Source organism: Marmota marmota, unplaced genomic scaffold (assembly GCF_001458135.2).
Source record: "Marmota marmota marmota unplaced genomic scaffold, marMar, whole genome shotgun sequence".
In the NCBI taxonomy this organism is placed as follows: Eukaryota; Metazoa; Chordata; class Mammalia; order Rodentia; family Sciuridae; genus Marmota; species Marmota marmota.
The window spans coordinates 63410367-63434900 of NW_025999968.1; the positions used below are offsets into that span (position 1 = coordinate 63410367).

At 46.1% G+C, this 24534-nt stretch overlaps 1 protein-coding gene across 16 annotated transcripts in view; it reads left to right on the forward strand.

The window, feature by feature from the left end:
- Pcbp3 (poly(rC) binding protein 3) overlaps nucleotides 1–24534 on the forward strand; it is a 166863-nt gene that overhangs the window by 42970 nt on the left and 99359 nt on the right. For 2 of the 16 annotated variants that reach the window (XM_048803795.1, XM_048803798.1), the window contains one exon: nucleotides 3534–3613. The exons of the other annotated variants lie outside the window; for them this stretch is intronic. The gene's annotated coding sequence lies outside the window, so the exon portion shown is untranslated. The remainder of the gene's footprint in view (nucleotides 1–3533; nucleotides 3614–24534) is intronic. 16 annotated transcript variants of the gene reach the window in all.

Below are 24534 nucleotides of genomic sequence, written 5' to 3' on the forward strand. Positions count from 1 at the left end.
GGAGGATTGCAAGTTCCACGCCAGCCTAGGCAACTTTTAGTGAGGCCCCGTCTCAAATAAGAAATAAAAAGGGTTGGAGATGCAGCTCACTGGTAAAGTAGCCCTGGTTTAACTCTGAGTATTAGGGGAGGGGGAAAGGTATACCAAATTTTGGACAGCAATATCTTTCCCCACTCAAGATAGTGATGTTAATAAAATATATTAAATATGTTAAATATGTAAACTATATGGGGTCATATTGCAGCACCATGGCTTCAGAAATGGGGACACTCACACATTTCTTATGTAGCCATTTCCACCTGTATGGAGCAATGTGCCTATGTACTCTATTTGGACAGCACCAGACAGATGTGCTGGGGCGTGTGCCTCTTGTGAGGGAGGCTGAAGGGTACCAGCTCCTGCAGTGTGTTGTTACAAGTTTGCTTCTGTTTCAGACTATTCTCATTCTTGGCCATTGCTTTGCTCTGATGAGGTCTTGCTGAGCTGAAACTGTACATGCACTAGAGTATAAAACAACTACAACCTTCAAAAAGTTTTATGAAAATAGTGCAGAAATGAGAATGTGAGCACCATGACCAATGAAAGCATCCTGACTCCCTTGCACATTTTCCCCAGTCAGTGCCCCTGACATGCCCTTGCTCTTCCTTTGGCTGGTAATATCATCCTTCTATGCATCACATTTTGTGTGCAAACTTGCTTATTTGCTTTTGAATAATTACTTTATCAACTTGTGTTCATTGCTCAACTGATTTATTTTTCTCCCTTTGAAAATCATTCATCTGTGGTTGAGATCAAACATGTCCTAATCTTTCCGTTAAAATTAGTGGGAACATTTTTTTCCCCTCATGGTAGAAGGATTCTCAGGACTAATCCTAGTCCAGGCAACAGAAGGATGAGATGAGTTCCTGTTGCGGCTCTTCCTCCTGGAGACAGGAGGTATTGCCAGACTGTTACATTTGAGGCAGTGTGGTGGGTGTGTTTCTGTTTTTGGTTTTACTTGTGGATCTGATCATTTTTCTTTTTGGTATTGGGGATTGAACCCAGGGGCATTTAGCCACTGAGCCACATCCCTAGCCCTTTTTTATATTTTACTTAGAGACGGGTCTGTTGCTTAGGGCCTTGCTAAGTTGCTGAGGCTGGCTTTGAACTCGCTATCCTTCTGGCTCAGTCTTCCGAGCCACTGGGATTACAGGAGTGCACCACTGCACTTGACACTCGTAGATTTGATTACCAATGGGCCTGAGTACCTTTTCATGTGCTTTTTGGCCATTTTGGTCTCTTCTGTGAAGAGGTTTTCTTCAATTTCTGTGTATGTTTACAGACATAAAAATAAGTGGAGAAAAGGGTACAAAATCCATCCAGAAAGAAAACAATTTCCTCAATAATACATTTCAGAGACTTGAGAACTCTGGGAAAGAGATTTTCATGGACTCTATTGAAAGAATGCCATAAAAATGGAACCTGACCCCAAAATAGAAACAGAGGAGAGGAAGGCCACGGAAGATGGGCAGTGACTCCAAACAGTGTGCAGAGCCAAGGGTAGAGGACAGGATTCCAACACTGCAAAGCCTCATACGGCAGCATCATCATGGTAGGGGCCAAGCAGGCTGGGGGCAGAGGAGCGACAAATAACAGCCTCGTGCTCCACCAGCCAATTAGTCAGTGTGTAGGGGTTTAGGAACATCGTGCGTGGAGTGCTAATGAAGAACCAAAAGTGCTGAATAGCCTACCCACACAGAGTTGTGGCAGGGCGTCAACACCCCTTGTGGACAGAGGCTGGAGCAGGGCTTCTACATGTAACATGAGATCCATGAGCATCATAGACTCAGACTCACTCAAATGTGTATAGTTGTTAGCAATTAAAATGATAAAGTGACACTTTTCACCTGTCGATTAACCAAAGTTTAAGATGTTTGGGATTGACTCCCGTAAGATGCCATGGGAAATAGCACTCAGCAGCTCTGGGGGTGTGACTTGCCGAGACCTGTATGAGAAGATTCGGGTAACACCTCACAAGTTAAAAATGCACTTCTTGTATTTCAAATGCGCTTCAAGTATTTCACTTCTTGTGCCAAGGTAGCTCCGAATGTTGCTGATTCAAAAGCTGCATTGATTGTAAAGGATGATGCACCAGCACTTCGCTCCTGTATGTGTAGAAAATTTCTGGGTGGACCCACCATGGAAGGTGACCATGACCTGACTTTGCAATAGTAGGAAAATCTATATACATTATCTTTTTACATTTTACCCTTCATGTTTAAATATCTGTAATTTTGAAAGTTTATTAAAATCACCTAAGACTGAGAAGAGTTTTAACAGGTATTAATGCTAGTGAAAGAATTGTTAAAAAAGAATTCACACATGTTGCTGCATTCATTCTGCCTCATAGGATGCTAACATTATTTAAGGACAGAAGCCTGAAGCCTGAAGTGAAGTAATTCACCTCAGCTCAGGAGTAGAGCAGAGCAGATACTGTCCTGGCACCAGAACTGCTCCTATAGGGAGGATCACAGAATACAGTCATTAAGACGCTGTGAATAGCCACATGTCCCAAGTTAAACCTTGCCCTCTGATCACATTGTTAGAAGCCATCTCCTGCATCCCTCCGCAGCACCCCTGCTCCCATGAGACATGCACCTGCTGGGTGGGAAGGGCTTGTGCTGGTTTTCTGAGAGCTGCTGCTTCATACTGAGAGTCATTGGTTATGCAGCACTCCTCTCTGAACCTGATTCTCTCCCATAAAAATCAGGCAATAGTGCCTACTCCTTAAGCTGGTAAATATTAGGTGTCATATAATAAGCATGAAAGTCCTTGGAAATAATAAAGTGCTTAAATTGTTAGTTTCCCCTCCTTTTAAAGATTTTATCTGTTTACATAATCCTGTGTCTTGTCTCTGGAACACCATCCAACAGTTGTGATTTGGAGAATAACTAGATCTGGTTTCTCCTGAGTTTCTGGAAGCATTTCCTGCAGCCTAGATTCTACTGAGAAATTCCCAGAGAATAAGGTACTCCCTGTCAGTTGGTTGCTGGTGGGCACTGCCAGGTGGGGTTAGTGGCTGTCCTTAGGGTGGGGCCTTACTCTTGAGTCACTTTACTCCACTAACAGATACTGGGCTTTGGCTAGGGTCTGCAGCTTGCTGGGGCTCTGTGGCTCTTGCCAGATGTGTTGCTGAACTTGAAAGATACACTTCTGCTGTAGCTGAGGTGCAGACTGTTCTGACAGTGCAGGTCAGAAGCCTGGCACACAGCAGACTCCAAGAAACAGCTCAGGTGGTGCTTACTGCAAGCAAAGGGGTGGGGCAAAGGCCAGGCAAGGTGACATCGGGAAAGGGCATACATACATACCAGGGTACCTTGTGCCTGTATAACAGTGTCTGGCAATTGCCGATGGGTACAATACCAAATTTCAAGTAACAAGGTTTTGTGTGAATAGAATTGAAAAGGGTCAAGTGGGATGTGGTCTTTGTGTCTTAGTGTTGGCTTTGCCAGGCTCACTGGGTAATGTGATGCTTTTCCCTTGCTTTTTGGTAGATGGACAGTGTCTCACCCTCGGGGAGCAGGTGGGCTGGCAGGACAGGCGTCCCCAGGCCGGGAGAAGGAGGCGCTCCCAGGTACTCTCAACTACCCCTGCTGGTGACCTGCCTGCCCAGCCCTTTCCTGTTCCAGATAATTGCCACTTGTGACCCTGCCTGCTTTGACTTGCTTTGCCAACCTGTGCCCACCTGTGCCTGCCTGTGCCTGACCTCGGCCCAGATTTGTACCCTTTCTTTTCCTACCTAACTCGGGGCCTCTCCTGACTTCTGATTGCTGCCTTTTCTTGTCTACTTCTTTTGAGGTTCTTAATCCTGAATTGCACCTGATTCCTATTAACCTCCCTTGCCATGCCATGTTGCAAGGGTTCCTCAAGGAGGCGATTGATGTAAGGGGATTCAGATGCTGCTTGCTTCTCATCTGCTCATTTCCAATAATGGGGATTTGTAGTAAAATGAGAAAAAAGTTTTATTCCTTAAGTAACACGATCTGAAGTCTTGGTGACTGTCATTTCTTATCCACACAGGATGTCAAGAGCTCTTTATTTGCCTCTGAAGTTCTCAGGTTAAGAATGTAGTGGGGGCAGTGAGATGCTTGAGAGAACTGAAATGAGGCTGGAAGAATTGAATTCATACCCAGGGTCAGCATGTTCACTCAGCCAGCAGTAAGCAGGCAGTGCCCTGTGCCAGGCTCTTCTGGGTTTGGGTCAGAGCCATCAGCAAGGATGTCCATTTCCATAGTCAGCCACCCAGAGTGGACTTCACTCCTGAGAAAACCAGACAGTGACAGGCTCAGCAGATCCAGGAAGAGGGGCACCAAGAAGGGATCAGAAGTTGTGGGTGCCTGTGTGTGAGGGCACGCATGTGTGCAAGTGTGTGCACATGTGGATGGGTGTGAGTGTGCACGAATGTGGCACATGTATATATGTGAATGTGTAACCCCACGTATGTGGATACACATATGAGTACGTGTGTGCATTTCATGTGTATGTATGTGCATATATATGTGAGCTTGTATATGTGTGTGCATGTATGAATGAGTCTCTGTGAGTGTGCCTGTGTTGATGTGCACGTGAATGCATGTGCTTATGTCAGCTTGTGTATATGTTTGTGCATGTGCATGAGTGTATATGCACACATGTGAAGGTGCACAGCTGAGTGTTTCCATCCCTGCCCATAGGCCTGGTAAGGGGAGAGGCAGGACTCAGCTGTAGGAGTCCAGACAGTCACAGGCGGTCTCCACCAGTTTTGGATTGGGGAGGACAGAAGCAAAGACAGGGTACACATAAGAGAGAAGGACAGCAGGCACTGGGGCAGCTGCTCTAGAGAGTTTTACTACAAAGGAAAAGATTAAGAGGGGAGAAGGAAGCCAAAAGACGTGGGAGAAGCAGCAGCTTGTCTCTGCTGGTGCTGTGCACAGGTGGGATGAGCGGGCAGTGCACTGAGGCCAGTGTGCAGGTGCATGGTGGTGGGGTCCACCTGGGAAGCCCTTCCTTGAGGGCTCCATTGGTCATCAGGGTGGGAATGGGGAGGACTGAAGACAGAGGAATCAACATGAAATCTGTTTGCTTGCTTGTTGTGACATATACTGAAAGGCAGTTTCACTTGGTCCAGGATAAAGTTTCTTGCAGGATAATTTGGAAGATTGGGGGTGTGACCAGACCAGGGAGGTGGGTTGTGACTGCATGTGTGTTGTGGCCTGTATGTGGCTGTGGCACGTGTTTAGTTGTTTGTGTTTTCTCCTGGTTATGTGCAAGCTCTGTGGTCTAGGCAGAAAGTGACAATTTAACAGGGTTGTGACTTTAGGATGGCAAGGACTAGGAGGCAGTTGGGGCAACGAGAGCCCAACATGGATGGAAAGAGGAGGCAAAGGGGAGCTGGTGGTGTATTCTGGGCAGAGGGACAGAGAGAATTGAGGAAGATCAGGGGACAACAGGAGGCAGATAGCTACACCTAGCTTCTTTTCCAATTGGTGGCTATTGTGAGTTAATCACATCAAAATAGAAACAACCAAGAAATTTTTTAAAAATACAACAGCCTTTTAAAGTTAAAGAACGTTACTTGGTTTCCATGGTGACTGCCAATCATGTAATGGCACAGCCAAGTGTTATGTAGTGGCACAGGGTAATTACAGACAACTGAGAAATTGCAGGGTAAGTCTTAAATAAATACAGAGCAACTACATGGTGAGGTTCTGATCCTGAAAGCGATGTGCAATTCATTTCCGGGCCTGAGCTGCATGCAGGAGCTGGGCTGTATGCCCAGTCACCAGTCTGGGTCAGTGCCAACTCCTAGATCATAGCCTTTCCCTTGCTCCAGTCACATAGGGGTGAGTCCTATTCCTCTTTTGTGCCTAGACCTCAGGCAAGCTGCCCTCAACCCCACCAAACCTCTGTGGCACCTTCTCAGGGCCAGCCAGATAAGGGTGCATCTGGTGCAGTTTCTGTGTGATGCTCAAGAAACTCAAAATATGATGTCAAGGTTAGTGCTGTCAGTCAGGACTTTGGGGAGAGGGTTTCTAGCCTAAAAGGTGACACACATTGGTCTTCTGATAAATGTAATAGGATAGAAACTGAGGATAGTAATTTTCTGTCACTGAGCCAGAATTCCTGGAAAAGACAAAATTAAATCAGCAGAAATGTGTGACATGCTTCGAGTCAGGGACAACTGCAGTCAGAAGACCAGATGAGTTGATTAATTATTAAGAAACAGAAACATAATGTTTGTGGAATCAAAACAGCACAGGAGACATGGAGAGGCCTATTGCATGTGAGAATGAGGATCAGTACCATGATGGGAACCTCAACTGACAAATCCAGATGAAAACCCCAATGTCTCACATAGTCACCAAAGATTTGAATAGCATCCCTAACAAACTCTGCTTTCAGTAGAGGATATTCCTCCCTCCCTCTCTCCCTCCCTCCCTCCCTCCTTTTCTTTCTCTTTTCCTTCCTTAGTTTTCCTTAGCATACCAGGACCATTCATAAGTGTATTTGCCATGTATTTTATTTTTTAAATCTTAATTTACAACAGCAGAAATCATAATGTGCAGTAAGATGGAAAATAACCACAAAATCATAGCCCCAAATAAGCCAGACTTCATTATATACTTAGAAATTTTGGGATGCTCTTAAATAAAGCATAAACTGTTTAAAAAATAATGAAAATAAGAGAACATAACACGTCAAAATATGAAGGCTGATGCCAAAGCAATTCTCAGAAGAAAATTTTGAAAAACCAAAACATGTAAAATAAAATAAATGAACTAGCCATATGACTCCAACTGTTAGAGAGAGAATTACAAAATAATTCAAGTCAAAGTAGAAAAATGAATGAAAGTAAAAGTAGAGATGAGTATAGTAGAACATAAATTTGTTGCTTGGTGTAATAAACTCTGAACAAAGGTTGGATTGGTTAGCTTTGTATCCTTATAAAAAAACTTTACCTGACACAGGCTACTTATGAGGTAAAGAGAAGTTTATTTTGACCATGGTTCTGGAGGTTCTAGTCAAAGATTAGATGTCCCCATGGGTTTGGGCCTTGGTACATCATAGCAGCAGTGCACATCAGAGCAAGTGCCCACATCTTCAGCCAGAAAGCAAGGAGACAAGAGGACTGGCTGGTCAGACAATCCACTTTGAGGGCACAGCCCAGGGACCCAAGGATCTCCCACTAGGCCCAACCTCCTAAAGGAGTTCACAGCTCCTCACTACACTGCCACCCCTGGGCCAAAGCTTCTCCATATGGACCTTTGGGGAACACCATCTGAATCATAGCAAGGGTCAAAAATACTTAAGCCATTAGCCACTTGTGTCAGGGGTGAGGGAGGCAAAACTTTAACACTTGGGAAACCAGAAGTAGGCACCACTGCAGACAGGAGCTGTTACAACTTTAAGAGACTGCTGTTGCCACTTCTGAGTGAAATGAACAAATTTCCTTAAAAAAATGCAATCTACAAAACTACCTCCATATAAAAAAGGAAGTCTAATCAGACTTGTCACCATGTTTAGAGGTCTTCACTCACACTCCAGAGGCCATCTCCTTAGCAGCCACAGTCCAGCACCTCCTGGAGAAAATTTAAAGGTCTGTACACCATTTTAGAGTACAGAAGAAAGCAAAAAGCCCCAGAATCATTTTATAAGTTCAGTAACATTGTGATATAAAAGGTATGCAAATGATCTTTTAGAAAATCTTTAGGTTAATTATACCATCTGAAGATAGACGTGCAGCCACAGGTGGATGTGGGCAGATTGTAGCTATCAGTGAGTTTAGTTCTGCTGTGGGTGGGTTTTTTTTTTTTTTGTGTGTGTGTTTCGTTTTTCAGGGTATACTGGGAATTGAATCCAGGAGCACTTTACCACTGAGCCATGTCCCAGGCATTTTTATTTTGACACAGGGTCTTGCTAAGTTGTTTAGGCCCCTGCTAAGTTGCCGAGGCTGACTTTGAACTTGCTATCCTCCTGCCTCAGCCCCCCGAGTTGCTGGGATTATAGATGTTTACCACCAAGCCTGGTTCCTCTTTATTTGTTCTTTTTTTAATTTAAGAAGAGCTTTGTTGAATAATGGTTTGGAGGTCCAGCTGTGTCTCAGCTTGGTGCATTGTTCATGCACATAAGCTCTTCTTAGCTTATCTTCTGTATGTATCACTTTTCTTGAATTCTCCTTCCTTGTTTTTTTTATTTTTAAGTTTTCTTTTTTTGTCTAATTTCATCTTTGTTTTTGAAACATTTTCTTTTATTCCCAATTTTTTCTTGAGTTCTATGCCATCAATTTTTAGTTTTTCTAATTCTGATTTATATTTTTTCATCTCTTGGATCATTATCTTAATGTCTTTTAAATAATTTTAAAAATATTAGGCTATAGTTTTTGTATTTATTGTTAGCTCATCTTTATGGTGTGCTTCTTGTCCATGGAGATGCAATTTGCTTCTCATTTTCTTGTTTTTAAAAGACACCTTGTATGGGATCTGACTTTCCCTGAAATTTGCTTTTCTAAGTGCTCAAAATGGAGCGTTTTCAGTCCCACAGCTCCAGCATGCCCTCTTCTGTGACTTCCAGGAAGGGTTAGTGAGTTCAGAATGCATCTGGAGGCAGAGCTGGGGAGTGGGTGGTCAGGAAGCAGGAGTGGTTTCAGTTCTGAAAAATTCTGGTCCTGGTAACTCTGTTTGGTAGGATGTTGTCCTTTTGAGGACACCCTGCAGAGCTTGGGGCAAAGGAGTGTGAAGGTGGCTTGTCGCACTCAAATGGTCGAGACCTGTGGGGAGAGTGAGTGAGTGTGTGGATGGGCACACACCAGCATGCAGGCAGGCACAAGGGCGGTTACTGGAGAAACTGCCTGAGGAGGCATAGACACTCTTGATGATGTCTGCAGATCTGAGATTACATCCACCAACAAGTTATCAAATAAGTGTATGAAATGGATTCTTCAGTGGAGAACATGAGGGCCCCTCCTCGGGTCAGCTCCTACAAGATGGGGGCAAGAAGTGGTGCTGTCACTGCTCCTGGTGACTGATCCAAGGTGGCCAAAGCCCAAGGGTTCAGGTGCATGATCCTCAGGGGTGACCTGAAACCTGAGGGTGCTGGGAACCAGGTTGCTTTGTTTGAGTTTCTCAAGAGCTTTTCTCGAAGTGGAGTTTTAATTACAACTAAATGTCTCAGAGTATACAATCAAGAGTACAATGAGCAGAGTCGGCAGCCGGTCTGGTTTCTGAGTCCAGGAGGCCCGAGACCCAGGTGGGGGCAGTGTGCATCTTAGCCAGGGTGACAGTAATCTCCTTCCGCCCAGGTTAGTGGTGGCGTATGTGGCGTGCCTGGTAGAGGGACAGGGTGTGGTGGGGGGACGTTGTTCATTTTCCTATTGCGGTGCCTCGTGCTGTCACCTGTTATCTCCTCCTCTGTTACGTCTAGCCCAGCTGTGGTTCCTATGGTTCTCTGTGGGACCATGAGTGTCTGCACCTGGTCGAAGGGTGGGTGCTGTGTAGGGATTCTGAAGTGGGGCATGAGCAGTGGCATCAGGGAGCCCTCCCTGAAGCTCATGCTGAGGTGCTACATGGCTGCTTCCATTTTGTGGTTTCTGTGTGGCACTCTGACCCATACCAGAGGTTCCTGGCAAATCCACACACAAATCAGGGCTGTCCTGGGTGTGATGCGGAACAGGACACAGGCAAGGCTTGGGGCCTGATGAACCTCTTTCTAAGTGTTGACCTTGGAGCGGGTGAAATAGAGATGGTAGCACCTTTTACTGACAGACTGGGACAGAGGAAGAGGCCCGTGAAGTCTGAGGATGAACTACATGGCCCTTTGTGCGCACTGAGCTCAGGGCCCAGGCCTGGCTGGCACTGACTCAGGCATGTCCTGATAGGCATGCTTGTTCATGACTTCTGACATACTCTGCCTCACCAACTGTACCAGTCTTGGCTGCCTCCCTTCCTCAACTCTGCTGCCTGTTGATGTCCCCTGCCAGCCCTTTGAGCTATGTCCTTGGGCTGAGAAGAGAACCCTGTGCTACCTTGTGCGCACTGGGGTCCTTGCTGAGCCTTGGTGAGGTGGCCTTCCTACCTAGGCTGAGCACCTCACCCTGCCTGGATCAAAGCCCAAGGAGGGAGGGCCATCTTCCTCTGACCCTTATTTGTTCAGGCTTTGTTGCTGATGACTGGCTTTCCTTCCACTCCCAGCTAAGCTGGGAGGTAGGACACTTCATGTGGAGGTCGCCACCTCCTGCTCCAGACCTGCAGTCCACTCTGCTATGGACCTTTTCTTTGCACACACCCCTTGGTGTGACCATGGATCACTCTGCTGGGCCATTCTCCCACTCTGGCTGGGGTGCTGGCTATCATTTCTCCCTCCTTGGCCTCCCTCACTTGTCGTACCCCTCGTAGCATCCCCTGCCCAGCTCTTAACTGCAGTTGCTTGCTGCTGGGTGGGTTGACATGTTGTGATAGCTAGCCTCACGAGGCCCTGGGTGCTGTCCCCTAAGTAATGGCTTGCTTTAGCCACATGCAGTACTAGAGTCCCGTCTCTCTGAATCTGGCCTGGCCTGCTTACCACCTACAGGACATCTGGTGTCCTGGGCCGGCTGCTCCCTTGTTGTGGGCCCTGTCAGTGTAAAAGGTGCTGCACACGAGCAGAAGGAAGCAGCGAGGGGGCAATAGGGATAGGGTTACAGCTACAGATTTCATGTTCTCCATCCTCGGTGCATTTGCTCGCTGGGCATGAATTTCACAGGAAGGGCATGTCCCAGCACACCCACAGCTTCTGGCAATGTGCTGGTCATTATGTGTTCACTCATCCAGCTTCAGCTTCCCACCTGCATTATGTGACTGATCCAGTGGATAGCCCCAAGTACACTCTGCTGTGTGCTTCTTGCACATTTTCTGCTGTGGGACTGTTTTCTTTGGAAGGGGCCTGAATGGTGTGCACTATTCAGGGTCTGTTGCTGCATTTGTTAGCTGTTGCTTTTATGAATTTTTTGCCTTATACCTGCAAGAATCAGCTGATCCATCCAGCTTGAAACAGGCATACAACGTATGAGGGTCCCAGCCTATGTGCTCTTCTCTGTGATATACTGAAGTTCAAAATAGTCACACTATGCAAATGATTGTTTGCAATTCTTATGGCTGCCCTCCTCCAGTGTGTCTTGACATCATTCGCTGAGTTGGTCACTTGTCCTGTGAATGGACTGTCCCTGTGTGAGTTCCCTGGGGCCTTGCATGGTTCTGCAGCTGGATGCCACTCCCATCCAGTCATGCAGGGGGACAGTTGGGGCTCAGAAGGTCACACAGCTGGAATGCTGGGGCCTGGTAAGCTGAGCATTCCAGCTCCTGTGTCCTCACAACCCCTCTTGGCTGTCCTCTGAGTCCAAGTGTCTTGTCTTCCATGGTAAGCTGGATCTTTCAAACCCAGTCCTTGTGGCTTAACCTCCCTTCTCCTGCCTCTTGTTGGTTTATTCTTCATTAAGAATAATATTCAGGGGACTGGGGTTGTGGCTTAGTGGTAGAGCTCTTGCCTAGCATGTGTGAGGCACTGGGTTCAATTCTCAGCACTGCGTATAAATAAATAAATAAATAAAGGTCCATTAACAACTAAAAAATAGTTTTAAAAAAGAATAATATTCATCGAGGGCCTACATTGTCCCCTGGATATCCATGGACACTTGGGCAGCATGAATGACAAGGCTGGATGGTCCAGAGGGCTGAGCAGAGAGGGCTTTCCTCAGGTGGTCTCTGAGGGTGGGTGTTAACAGGCTGGGGAGGGCACATGAACTCTGGAAGCATGTAAGCTGGACAAGCAATGGAGGGGAGAGTGTAGCTGGGCAGAGACTGCACTTTGTCCTGGGGATGAGACACCCTGGGTGTTGTAAGCAGGACAAGGATCAGTTTGCAGCTTTTGGAGGTGCCCTCTGGCTTCAGTGGGAGGAGAGACCCCAAGGAAGATGGAGCAGGATGGACATCAGGACCTGGACCCCAACAGGGCATTAGGGGTGCAGTGAGAACACATTAAGGAAAGGTGTGGAGGTGGAAGGCAGGGCTGCTCAGGAAAGCAGCTAGACCAGGAAAGGCTTCACCACGTCCTCTACTGAGGACTGCCTGGTTCGCTCCATTTTTAAGTAACGTGCAACTGTTTCCTCTTGAATCCTATGAATTCTTTATAACTACATTTCTTATTCTCAACAAAGAGTAAAATGTCCAATCTACATTGGGCAGTCATAATTTGAAAACAAATACATTGATTGTGTTGTGAACTCTTTAACTTGTCAAGAAATTCACTGAGAGTCCCTTTCAGGGCCACTGGGAGCAGCTGTTCAGAGTGTCCCCCCACCTCACCATGGCCACCCTGCTGCTCAGGAGCCTCCTCTTCTCACCCTCAGCCTAGGGAGGCACGCAGCTATCTGAGTGCAGGGCCCGCGTTCACCTGGGGGTGGTGACTGTGCAAGTATGTTTATGCATTTTTCACTTATGCCACTGGCTCAGGTTTGCAAATTAACGGTGGATTTTGTTAATCTTTTGACCTCCAGAAAAACCACAGTTGTTTTATCATTTGTTATGGTTTCGATATGAGGTGTCTCCCACAAGCTCATGTGTGAGACAATACAAGAAGGTTTGGGGTGAAATGATTAGATTATGGGAGCTGTAACCTAATTGGTGCATTAGTCTACAATGGGGATTAGTTAGTTGGTAACTGTAGGCAACTGTACGGTGTGGTTGGAAGAGGTAGGTCACTGGGGAAGTGTCTTTGGGGGTATATATTTTGTCTTTGGTGAGACACAAGGAGAAGTCTCTCTGTGTCTCTGTCTCTTTCTCTCTTTCCTGGTATGATGTCCTGAGCTGCTTTCCTCTGCCATGCCCTTCCTCCATGATGTTCTTCTTCATCTCTGGCCCACAGCAAGGAAGCTGGGCATCTATGGATTGAGACCTCTGAAACTGTGAGCACCAAATAAACCTTTCGTCCCCTAAAATTGTTCTGTCAGGTCTTTTGGTCACAACAATGAGAAAGCTGATTGAAACATTCCTTTCCCACTGGGACATGAGGGTGACTCTTTTGCTTAGATTCCTGCCATCAGCTAGTTTTGTCTTCCAAGTGCAGAGAGCTAGACTCTGATCATCTTACAGTTCCCAAGAAGTTACCCTTGAACATAACAGACACCAGCATGTCTGTGGCAAAGGTCTGCCTGGAAAGATCAGGCATGTTGTGAAGGCTCATCCCTGCACCTGTTTGCCTGTCAGAAGGTGACATCTCTCCTTTCTGCTTCACCTGTGTATGTAGGAGTAGCACTGAGGAAGCCTGAGAGGTGGAGAGTGGATGGCTGGGACAGCAGTGTGTGGGGAGGTCCAGGCTCTCCAGCAGGGGTCTGAGGGTCTCACAGCATGAGGAGACATCGTGAAATTCTCTATCACTCTTATCCTCAGGTGGGAGAATCTGAGGGGAGAGCAGTCCACACTGATGCCATGTTGCTAGAGGTATTTCTTCTTTAACCCCCAGGATCATTCAGCTTGAGGCAGACCTTAACCCTGGCCAAGGAGCAAGTGCCCCCCCATCTGAGGACCAGCAGCAGTCAGCATTGACTCCCTGTGGCAGAGGCAACTCCCAGTGGCTGGCCTGTGCAGACCAGGGACTCTTCACAGGATACTTGTGTGTGGAATAGGCTGCCTCTCCATTTCTGTAGCCATGTGCATTTATGGACTCAGGTGGACGGAGAGTGCAGAGCTGATGCAGGCAGCCATTCTTTACTCACAGATGGGAATTGGAGCTGAGTCCCGAGACATGTTTCCCCCGAGTACACTGCACACGTCTTCCTTCTGCATGCCACCAGTGAGCAGGGAGTCCTGGCATTGTTCAGAACAGCCTTCCGAAATAGAGCACTGAATGTGTTCCTCATGCTCTTTTCTATCTCTTTCTCTCATCTCCTATTTTTACTTTAGAATTATATGGGGAAAATAAAGCTTAAATTCCTCTCATTTGTATGGCACTTTGCAAATTACAGAGTACTTTTCACAGCCCTGAAAGGTGGGTATTTCATGGTCCCTATTTAGAATGAGGAGCTGGAGCTGAGAGGAGTTGAGTCACAGGATTAGCCAAGGGCAATCCAGTGGAGGATCCTTTCAGAGCAGGCCTCTGAGGGGCTGGGGTCCCAGGCTGAAGGGTCACCAGACCTCAGGCATTTTGTCCCTGTAGGGTCAGAGAGCAGCTGCATCTGAATCCCACTCCGGTCTCCCTTCACCCAGAGCTGAGACGCGGGCCCTTCTCTCTGAGGACCTGCTCCTCAAACGCCCTGCATGCTCCAGAACTCCAAGAAGACCTAGCTGGTGCTTCTTTGTAAATTTTGTATTTGTGTGCACTGCACATTTTTCTTTTGGGAAAATCAACTTTTTTACAAAGTTGATTCCTAGGAGTGCTTTCCTTTTACAATTTTTTGCTTTTGATCTCCTGCATATAGATGTCTTCATCCTTGCATGGTTCTATAAATATTGAGCATTTTTGGTTATAGTTCTTGTTTTGTTTTGCATTTTCTTCCCTCTCCAGAACTAATTTTGATGGCTATGGGTCAAGGTTCAGGCAGGAAAATAGTTCCCACTGCAGACATTTCTAACAGAGTACTGAGTCCAGGGATTGATTGGACAGGTGACAGCGGGTGGAGGGGCAGAGGGGATGAGGAAGGGAACTGGGGAGTGTGGGTTTCTCTCTGGGATCAGAGAAGCAGTGGCTCTGGACTGGAGCCTGCTAGCCTGAGCCAGCTGTTGGTTGCAGGGCACACAGCTTGGCTCTGAATTCTGGATGAGGGGCTGCTAGACTCTGAAAAGAAGCTGCCTTCTCTTGCTACTGCCACTCGTGCAGCCACTTAGTGCCAGCAAGTGTCGCAGCTGCACCCTGTACAACCTAGAGGAGGCAGTTCCCCTGTCCTCCTGCCTGGGTCTCCCTCCAGTATCTCCTACTTGAGAAGCTAACACAAAGTCAGCAGATAAGCTGCAGTAGGCAGAATCCTATGGAAGGGAGGTGGGAGTAGTGGGGCAGGGCAGGGGCAAGATTCCTGCCCCTGGTGCACACAGGTTTGCATAATTTCACCCTTTTTTGAATGGGGAACTTATTGACATGGTGGGAAATCATCACTGCTGTGGTTAGGTCATATTAAATGGCAAAGGCGTTTTGTAAATGTTATTAAGTCTTCCAATCAGTTGACCTTAAGTTAATCAAAGGTGAGATTGTCTATGTGGGTCTGACCTAAATACATGGATGTTTAGATACAGTCTAGAATTCCAAGACATTGGAAACCAGAGGTGGGAAGTATGAGGGCACTGGACATAAGGGGATTCTCCGCTATGGGCTCGGGGACAGGCTCATGTGGCAAGGAGTTGGGCATGACAGTCATCCTCGGGTGCAGGGGCTAAAGGCAGCGAAATGTGTGCGGGCCTGGAAGAAGGCCCATGTCCCCCTGGGATCGTAGGCCTGGGACAGGACCCTGCCTCCAACTGGGACTTCAGCTAGCCTTTTGAAATTCATGGAGAACCCTGGGCTATACATCCATGAGTTGATGCAGGGTGCTGTTTTCAGCTTCTGGATGGGTGGTCATTCAATAGGCAGCCACATGAAATATCGCAGGGTGAACGTTGTAGCATAGTTTATAGACCCATGGCCACAGTAGGACAGAGGTGCAGAGATGTGCCCCTATGTGTGGAGAACCATGTTTGCTTTTATTTCTAAAGGGTTGGCCTGTTGTCTCAAAAAGTTCCTCTACTGATTTGAAATGCACATTTTCCACAGTAATTTACATGTGCTCACTCCTTTGGAGTATTCTCTAACATTCTCTCTTTGGCATTTATCCATTTTTAGAAAAGCCATCTTTAAGACCCATCTCACTGTTTTTTTCTCCAAAACTTTTGTTGATTTCATGCCTTTGTTTCCTGATGAACATGAGATATTAGCTTTCTATTGCTACAACAAGTGTGTGAGATAAGCAGACTTTTAAGGAGAAAAGCTCACTTTGGTCCTGGTGTCAGAGTTTTCAGCCGTGGTTAGTTGGCTCTGTGCTTCAGGGGTGGCAGTAAAGCAGCACATTGTGTGTGGGAGCATGTGGCAGAGGAAGCTGCTCACCCCGTGATTGCCAGGAGGCAAAGGCAAACAGGAAGGGCCAGGATCCCCTTCAAGGGGACACTCAGTGACCTAGCTTCTTTCCATTAGGGCTACTGGCTAGAGGTTCCATCACCTCCCAGTAACACCACAGGCTGGGAACCAAGCCTTCAGCACATGGGCCTTGGGGGATACTTGTCCAAACCATAGAATAAAAGTTGTGTCTCTTTTTGAAAAAAAAAAAAATATATATATATATTTTTAAAATAGTTACATTTGATTGGTAATAGAAGACCAGTCAAAATCCAACTGTTCTTTTAAATAATAGTTTTCAATGTTTAGTAGTATTCATGTTGAATGTGAAGGTCTTCCAGTTCAGGTCCATTGATCAGAACATGGCTTCCCTGTGGATATGGGGTGAGGGATCACCAGGAGCTCCCTGCAGGTTCTGCTAGCCCAGCCTGGGCTGGCTCTTTTCCTGGGTCCCCCTGGGGCCTCTTTTCCTGGCACCATAATGTGGGGCACAGAGCCCATCCTCAGGCAGATTCTCCTCCTTCAGCAATCTCCTTAGCCTCAGGGTCCAGGCAGGATTGAGAACCCTAGGATGGTCTCTAGGAAGAGCAAGAGGTGTCAGCCACTGTGGCACCAAGGCAGGCACAGGCATGCAGCGCCCTCCCTAGAGCAGGTGCCACAGAATGAGGCTGGAAGTTGGCCTGGCAGAGGGAACAGGGTCACCATGGCCCTTGCTGCCGCAATTTTTGGTCTCCTCTGAAGGCTAGGTTTGATGGCTAGCAGTTGGCAGCACTGCTTCCTGTGGGCTGTGTCCAGGGAGCGAAGCTCTGAGCAAGCTTCCCTCCCAGGCCAACATTCAGCTTCCAGAAGCAGCTGAGATCTGTGTTGGCAAGAACACCCTGTGGGTTTACGGTATTCCCAGGGGAAATAGGACAAAGACCACAGACCTCATTTCCACTCGGAAACTGTACGATGTAAAATCAGACCCTACTTAGACAGTACTGCTACCAGCTGAGAGCAAGTCTAGGTGGCATGGTGGCTGATGGAAGAGCCGCCACATCTGCCTGAGGTGCATCTCGGAACTCTGAGATGGAGTTTTTCATGGCCAGTTTGCCAATGGCAGCCTGCCCCAGGGACCCTGCCTGGATTTGGCACCAACCTGCCAGCACAGGAAATAGAAACAAAAGCCAGGTAACAGGCATATGTAGATGTGGCTAGCCAGAGAATGTGTCAGTCTTAATTTCCTTGGTGTCTGTCCTCAGTAGGAGGAAATATGGAGTGCAGAAAAACAGTTATCAAAAAGCTGCTTTTCTTTTCAAAGGGGAGTCTGTTTCAAACCCCCCTATTTAGTCTTAATCTCAAGGTAAATGGAGCTCCAGTGGTCCGACTGGCAGTCTGCTGTTGGATGGGTGTGCAGTTACTAGCAAGGAAGTTGAACAGAAGTAGTCAGGTGCTTATTCCTGAAGGAGGCAAGTATTCAGTAGCTTTACCTGGGAGAAGGGCTTTAGTAGTGGTTTGCCTAAGAACTAGGGTTTGTCAAGTAACTTCATGTGATTAACCCCATCTCTCTTCCCCCTTCACTTAATGATTTTTCTCTGAAGACATCCCTGATTATTTGCCAAGCATTTTGTCCCACAGCATGGAAGTCATATCCCATTCCTTGAACTGACTGGCCCATATTAGAGGAGAAGTAACAATTTCTGAGTCAGAGTCAGAATGAGATAGGAATTTGGGGACACAGAAAAATAAAAATACACTGAATATTAAAAGAGAAGTGCCCATGAACTGTTGGAATGCAGGAAATGACCATACATCCTTGATTTGCAAAAGTAAGGACCGCGCACAAGCGCTAAAATATTGGTACGAATTTGCACAACTCTGCCCTGCCTGACTCTACCTGTAGCTCCTGTTTCTCTACCAGTATCAACACCAGACCAACAGTCGTGCCTCTCACTCTTAAGAGGGTCGCATTCTAAATAAATCTGTCACTGGTGCATGCTGAAAGTCTTTCCTGGTCACGACACATATGCGAGGGACCCCACTTGTTCAGAGTTGAGGTTTAGTTCTTAGGCCATAAAAATACAAAACATTAATAAGAGCAAAGCAATCTAGTCTGCATTATGGATTTGAACAAATAAGCATAATCTCATTTTTATCTGATCAAAGAAAATTAACTTACTTCTAAAAATAATTTTGTCAGATTTGCATTAAAGAGAGCCTATTAGGTAGAGTCCTTATGTAAATTAAGGTTAATCATCATCTGGGTAGAAAGTTCAACACCATATTCTATAACATCTTTAGAATTTAGGTACATTTTATAGAATCAAAAATTCTGAGTACAGTATACAAGAATTAATGTCATTTTATTAATATTATGTTAATTATATCAATATTATATATTCATGTCATTCAATTAATATATATTCATCAGTTATCAGGAAGTTACATTTAATTATAATTATTATATTAATGTTAATTTAATATAAATGTTAATTCATGTTCATTATCAAATTTTTCTAATTTCTCAATATTTTTTTATCTGTGGGGTATTTAGAAACATGTCTATTTTCAAATATTTTGGGAATTTGTGATAGATTTTTGTTACTGATTTTTAATTCTTCTGTAGCCACAGGCAGAACTCTGTGGACTTTCCAGATATGGGATCTTCTGATGGACCAGGAGGTGATCTCAGGGTGTGTCTCAAGAGCAACTACAGCTTGGGCATGATGATCTGTGGCTGGTGGTGAGATGGTGGTAGATCCACTCTATCCCTCTCTCTTTGTTAACACCTGGTCTACAGTTCCATCAATCATCAGTAGAAGTTTAGAATCTACAGTTGCAACTTTGACTTTGTTGATTTCTGCCTTTATTTTGCCAGTTTTTGCTTCATGTATCTGGAGCTGTGTTCTTAGCAGCATGCACACACAGGATACTTATTCTTCCTTGATACCTTGACCATTTTTCATTGGGAAACATCTCCCTTTGTCTCTGCTCACACTCTTCTTTCTGTCAGCTTTGTCTGGTGTTAATCAGTCATTCCTGCTTTTTAATGTGTGTCTTTGTATTTATAAAGTGTTTAAGACTAACATGTACTTGGGTCTGCTTTAATTATCCAGTCTGACAGTGCATTTTTTAATTGGGAGTGTTAAATCGGTTTACACCTGTTGTGATTATTGATATGTGAATTCAGCTCTTCTGCCTTGTTATGTGTTTTCTATTGTCCCATCTGTTCTTTTACATATTTGCCTTATCCTGCCTTAATTTTCACTAATCAGTCATTTCTTAATATTCCATTTTATTTCGTATATATGTCTTATCTTTATTGTTGTTCTAAATATGGAAATAAACATCCTATCACAATTACCTTGGGTTGATATACCTTTTCACATTTGCTTTGAGGACCTTACAACAATATACCTTTGTTTAAGCTTCTTTTCTTATTGGTTTTGTTGCCACATAATTTATTTCTGCATATGTTGTAATATCATTTTGCTTTCCAAAGTCAGCTTTCTTTTAAAGAAATTAAGAATAAAGTGTTCTTCTTTATTTACTATTTTGTTTTTCCACTCTTCATTCCTTCTCATAGATGTTAGCTTCCAGGTGGCATAATTTTCTTTAGTCTGAAATTCTTCCATTAATGTTTCATGTACAGTTGTTCCAGTTGCAGATTTTCCCAGTTTTCATTGATTTAATAATTTTAGAATGCCTTTGTTTTGCCTCCATTGTTAATTCTTTATGGATGCATAGGACTAATTTTGATGAATAATGGAGCATATCCTCATTCATTTCTTAAGTTTCTTACCACTCTAGTATCCACATTAACAAATCTTACGTCCATGTGAAGCATCACAGCACGTGAGATAGGTAATGTTCACCACAGCAGGGGGTGGACCAGCAGCACAGGCCTGGCAAGCTGGAAATGCCACCCAGTCCTTTCTGTCTGTATGATTGACTGGACACAGGCATGTAGGCCTGGAGGCAAAAGACAGAGCCATGCAGAGTTTCCACAGTGATGATCATTAGCTTCTCCTGCAAATGAAAGGAGCCCCTGGGACCCAGTCCAGTCTCACAGAAAAGGGTGGGTAGCTCCTGGAAGGACAGCAATCTCTACTGTTGTGCTGCCCAGGTGGGCAGTGGACACTCTAGTACAGAAGGCAGTCTGGTGGCTTCCAGTGTTTACAATGGCATTTCAGTGAGACACCTGTTCCATTGCACGTTCCAGTCCATAACACCCTTAGGTCTTCACCCTGACTGAAAAGTCCAGGACCATTTCTTTTTCCCAAGAGGGAATGTCTTTAAAATAATCTAGGAGAAATCATAATACTTAAGCAGGTTTCGGAAACTCTACATACAACCAGAACTCCAATTCTGCTTTAGGATACGGGCCATGTGTCTTTTCATGACAAGGTTAAAATGCATGGGTAAAAAGATTAAAGGGACACCATTCCTTTCTTGGGCATTCACTTCTAGACTGTCTCAGTACTGCACAGGGAAAACCAGCACAGTGTATTCATAGTCACCAGTAAAATTAGGAGGGGAAGATAGGTAGAAACTCCACACATGACACCGTGCACACGAATATAAGAACAAGAAGCACAAGAGAGCTTCACCCATGATTCTGGGTCCCTATTTAAATAATAGCTCTGTGTGGGAAACAATATAAATAGAATTTGGAGCATCAAAGTCATTTAGTTTATCTTTAATTTTCCTGCTGAAGATAAACTGAGAATAGATAGTTAAAATGGACCAAAGAGCCTCTGTTATCCTGTTGTTTCTAGAAGAAAAGCTGTTACCAGATGGGGGTGAAAGGCTTGGTCTGGACTGTCCACCAGCTGAGGGAAGTCTGCCTGTGGCACACTCTTGGGAGCAGGGCCCGGGACTGGCCATTTTCCTGGTTCTGTCTCTTTCCACCATTCTACTTCTGTGCTGTCCTTCAGGGCCTCTAAAAGGCTTGTGGCAGAAGCCTGAAGACTGTGAAATCCAGCAGTCAGGGAGACAAGCAGCCGACCTTGTTCACCCTGGTTCTCCAAAGAATGGAGTCGTGTTCCAGGTTTTCTATACTGAAGTGATGATCAGTTTGACACCTAATATGCTCTTGAAGCTGTGCTCCTTCCACAGGATACACCTGTGCACCTGCACTGTTATGGCAGAGGTGACCATGCTGGGGCTAAGTTCTGTGGAGAGGCTGATCTGTCCTTCCATCATGTTCTCACAACTGTACAAGTAATCAAGTTCACCTGAGGTTCCGTCTCCCTCAGCCTCGGCCTCAGTTTCTAAAGGAATCTTGGATATTACCCCATCTTCACACTAGACACTTCCCATGATCATCTCTTCTGTCTCACTTCCAACTTCATGTGTCATTTCTCCTGTTTTTATGGGCTGCTTCGTCTGCTTCAGGTTGACCTCATGAGCTGTTCTGGGATCCAGGCCTCTCTTGACCGTCTGGTCTGACATCAGCTAAGTGGAGTGGTCCCCACTTGTGCATATTAGCTTGAAGAAAACCAAATAAAATCATACAATGACAATGCACAAGTCTCACTCTCTTTGTTGATTACTTGAATGAGCCTCATCCTCACTTCATTTCCCAGTTTTCTTTGTTTTCACTGTTACTCCTACTTTCAACCTTCTCTCCCTTTTCTTTGCTAAATTTTGGTTTCTTATTTCCATGGCTGGTGATACTCTGAGACTGCAGAAAGATTTTTCCAGTGTTTGCTGATTCTTCTGATGTTGGCTGATCTGCCATATTGCTGAAATCACTGGCCTTCCTTGTTGGGTTTCCTTGTCTCCAGTTCTGCTTTTATAATTTTGGGGGAGCTGAACTCGCTGGCCTGGCCCCAGCAGCTGACTGTGGAGAGGATTCATTCCTTACTCTTTTTTTATTCCTCTTTGTGAAATGCATCTTTTTTTATTGTTTAATTCCCCCCCCCCCTCTGCTTCAGCATTTTGCCTAGGATGTGGCCATATATGGACTTTCTCAGATGCCTTTAGATCATTTTTTTGACACTTTGTCAAGAGTTGATGGAGTTGATGGTTGTTGTCTGTAATCTGTGGCATGGTAGGTGGACAGAGCTGGGAGATCATGATTGGAAGGGCCTCAGGGCCATGACCAGGATTGTGGGTGAGTACAGCCTGTGGGTTGAGGATGTACATGTCTGTTTTGGGCACATAGCATGCATGGTGTGGCATCCTTGAGCTTTCTATGTCTGTCTGTCCTTACCGATGGGGGACAGAACAAAGGAGCTTAGGAGGGTTTATGTGCATCTGAACCAGGGAGGTCCCCAGCTTCCAAAAGCTTGCTCACTTTCCATTGTTCCCTGCCTCAGGCCAGGGTGGGGAGAGCCCAGCCCTCTTTCCCAGGGCCCCTGAACCCCAGGGCTGGGAGCTGGGCCGGTAGTCTGGATTGGACTAAGGCATGCATCTGCAGCTGTCCTGACCTCTAGAGCCTCCAGGTCATGTGTTCTCCTTTGCCCCTGTTTCTCTTTCTCTCTTCCTTTCTTGGGCATTCACTTCTAGACTGTCTCAGTACTGCACAGGGAAAACCAGCACAGTGTATTCATAGTCACCAGTAAAATTAGGAGGGGAAGATAGGTAGAAACTCCACACATGACACCGTGCACACGACTATAAGAACAAGAAGCACAAGAGAGCTTCACCCATGATTCTGNCCTCCCTCCCTTCCTTCCTTCCTTCCTTCCTTGATAGACCCCTTGACACCCAAGGCATGTGCTGCAGGAATGCCCCTGTCTACCACTGCAGTGTAGGCTGCAGGAGACGCTGGGCCCATCTGAGTGCCAGGAGTGAGGGTGGGGCCTGGTTCGGACAGAAGGCCGGCCTGAATGAAGTTCATGTTCTGTGAAGACACAGATCACTGCAGGGACATCTTCACCAACACCCCACACCCTGGTGGTACCTGGAGGTTATAGTCAGAGACCAAGACAGCATGGCTTCTCCCATGCCTGACCTACACCCCCAGTGAGCACCCTGGCATCGTGCCAGAGGTTTAGTGGGAAAGTGTTTTCTCCTGTGGGTAGAAGCAGTGCTCCGTTCGAGCCTTGCTCAGGCCCAGGCTCCCTGGGTGGAGAACTTACTTGTGTCTGTCCTGCAGTCTGAGTAGAAGTGTGTGGTGTGAGTGCTTGTGTCTGTCTCCACCCTGTGACTGGAATCAGATTGACTCCCCTCCATGGAAGTGCCAAGTGTGGGTGCTGAGTGAGTTGAGGCTCTCCTGGCCCTTCAAGCTAGGCAGGGGCTGGCTGTGCTGCTCCTGTGGGAACTGATCACCAGCCCCTCCTCACACTGGCATGGCCAGTATTCTTGTTCTTTTTAATGAAACATAAAATGTCTTGATTATGCAGATTGAAGTGTGTTTTATTCTAATAGGCTTTGAGAAAGGACAAGCCTTGAATTCACGTCACCAGCGTACTCTGAACAGGGGAGGGAGCAGCAAGTGCCCCAGCTGTGTATGTGTGTTAAGAGGTCTGTGTGTCCTTAGTTACTGCGCGTGAAGAGTTATTTTTAAAGTGAAGACGGATTTGAGCAGGAGTCTTGCGGGTGTGGGACTTGATCTGCAAGGCTGTGAGCAAGTGGTTTCGTGGCCAGGGAGGGACCTGAAGATCTCACCTTTGGTCACGGTGCTAGTGGTGCGACAGCCCCTCTGCTGTCAGTGGGGACTTCTCTTGGGTTTTTCTGTTTGGGGAGTTTATTTCTTGCTCCTAGGGCTCTGTGAGAATGAGGAGAAATCAGGGGATTGTCCTCTGAGGCACATGGAGGTCGGTCCAGGGTGTCTTGGTGGGTGCTCCCAACTTTCATGCCTGCCTAGACTTGGGCCCCCAACACATCTTTGTGCTCAAGGTCCAGCTCCTCACATTCCAGCTCTACAAAATGCCCATCTTGACCTGTAAACCTGATCTGTAACCTTCTGGATCTGTAAAACTTCCTGTTATGTGCCCTATGTTCAGAGGCTGAGGAACATGGGAGGTGACAAACAGCTAGACCTTCCCTGTGGGTGGTCCCAGGATACCCACTTTGCCTACAATTCTTGCCAGAATCTGTGGGGAAATCATTTTTACAAAAGCATTTTCATTAAAGCAGTTTATTTAAACATTGCTTCTGAGAGTAAATTGAGGGTCAGTGTAGGAGGGGGACTCATAGGTGGGGGCTCCTTCTGGTTGGCTCCTTCTGAAGTCCTTCAACATGGAGTTTTGCTCATTCTGTTAAAATAAGTTTGAAATCCATAAGTAAGGACTTGTGCCAAATGAGAAGGAAAGTACAGTTGAAGCCAAGGACAAGAGATGGCTCAGGAGAGTGCTGGCGGGCTGGGCTCTGAGCACTGGTGTGGTCAGTCCTGCCTAGCTGGTTGACACCTCCGATGCTGGCCTGTGCTCTGGAGCCTGACCATTTAGGTTGTGGTGCCATCACCAGCACCTTTTACAA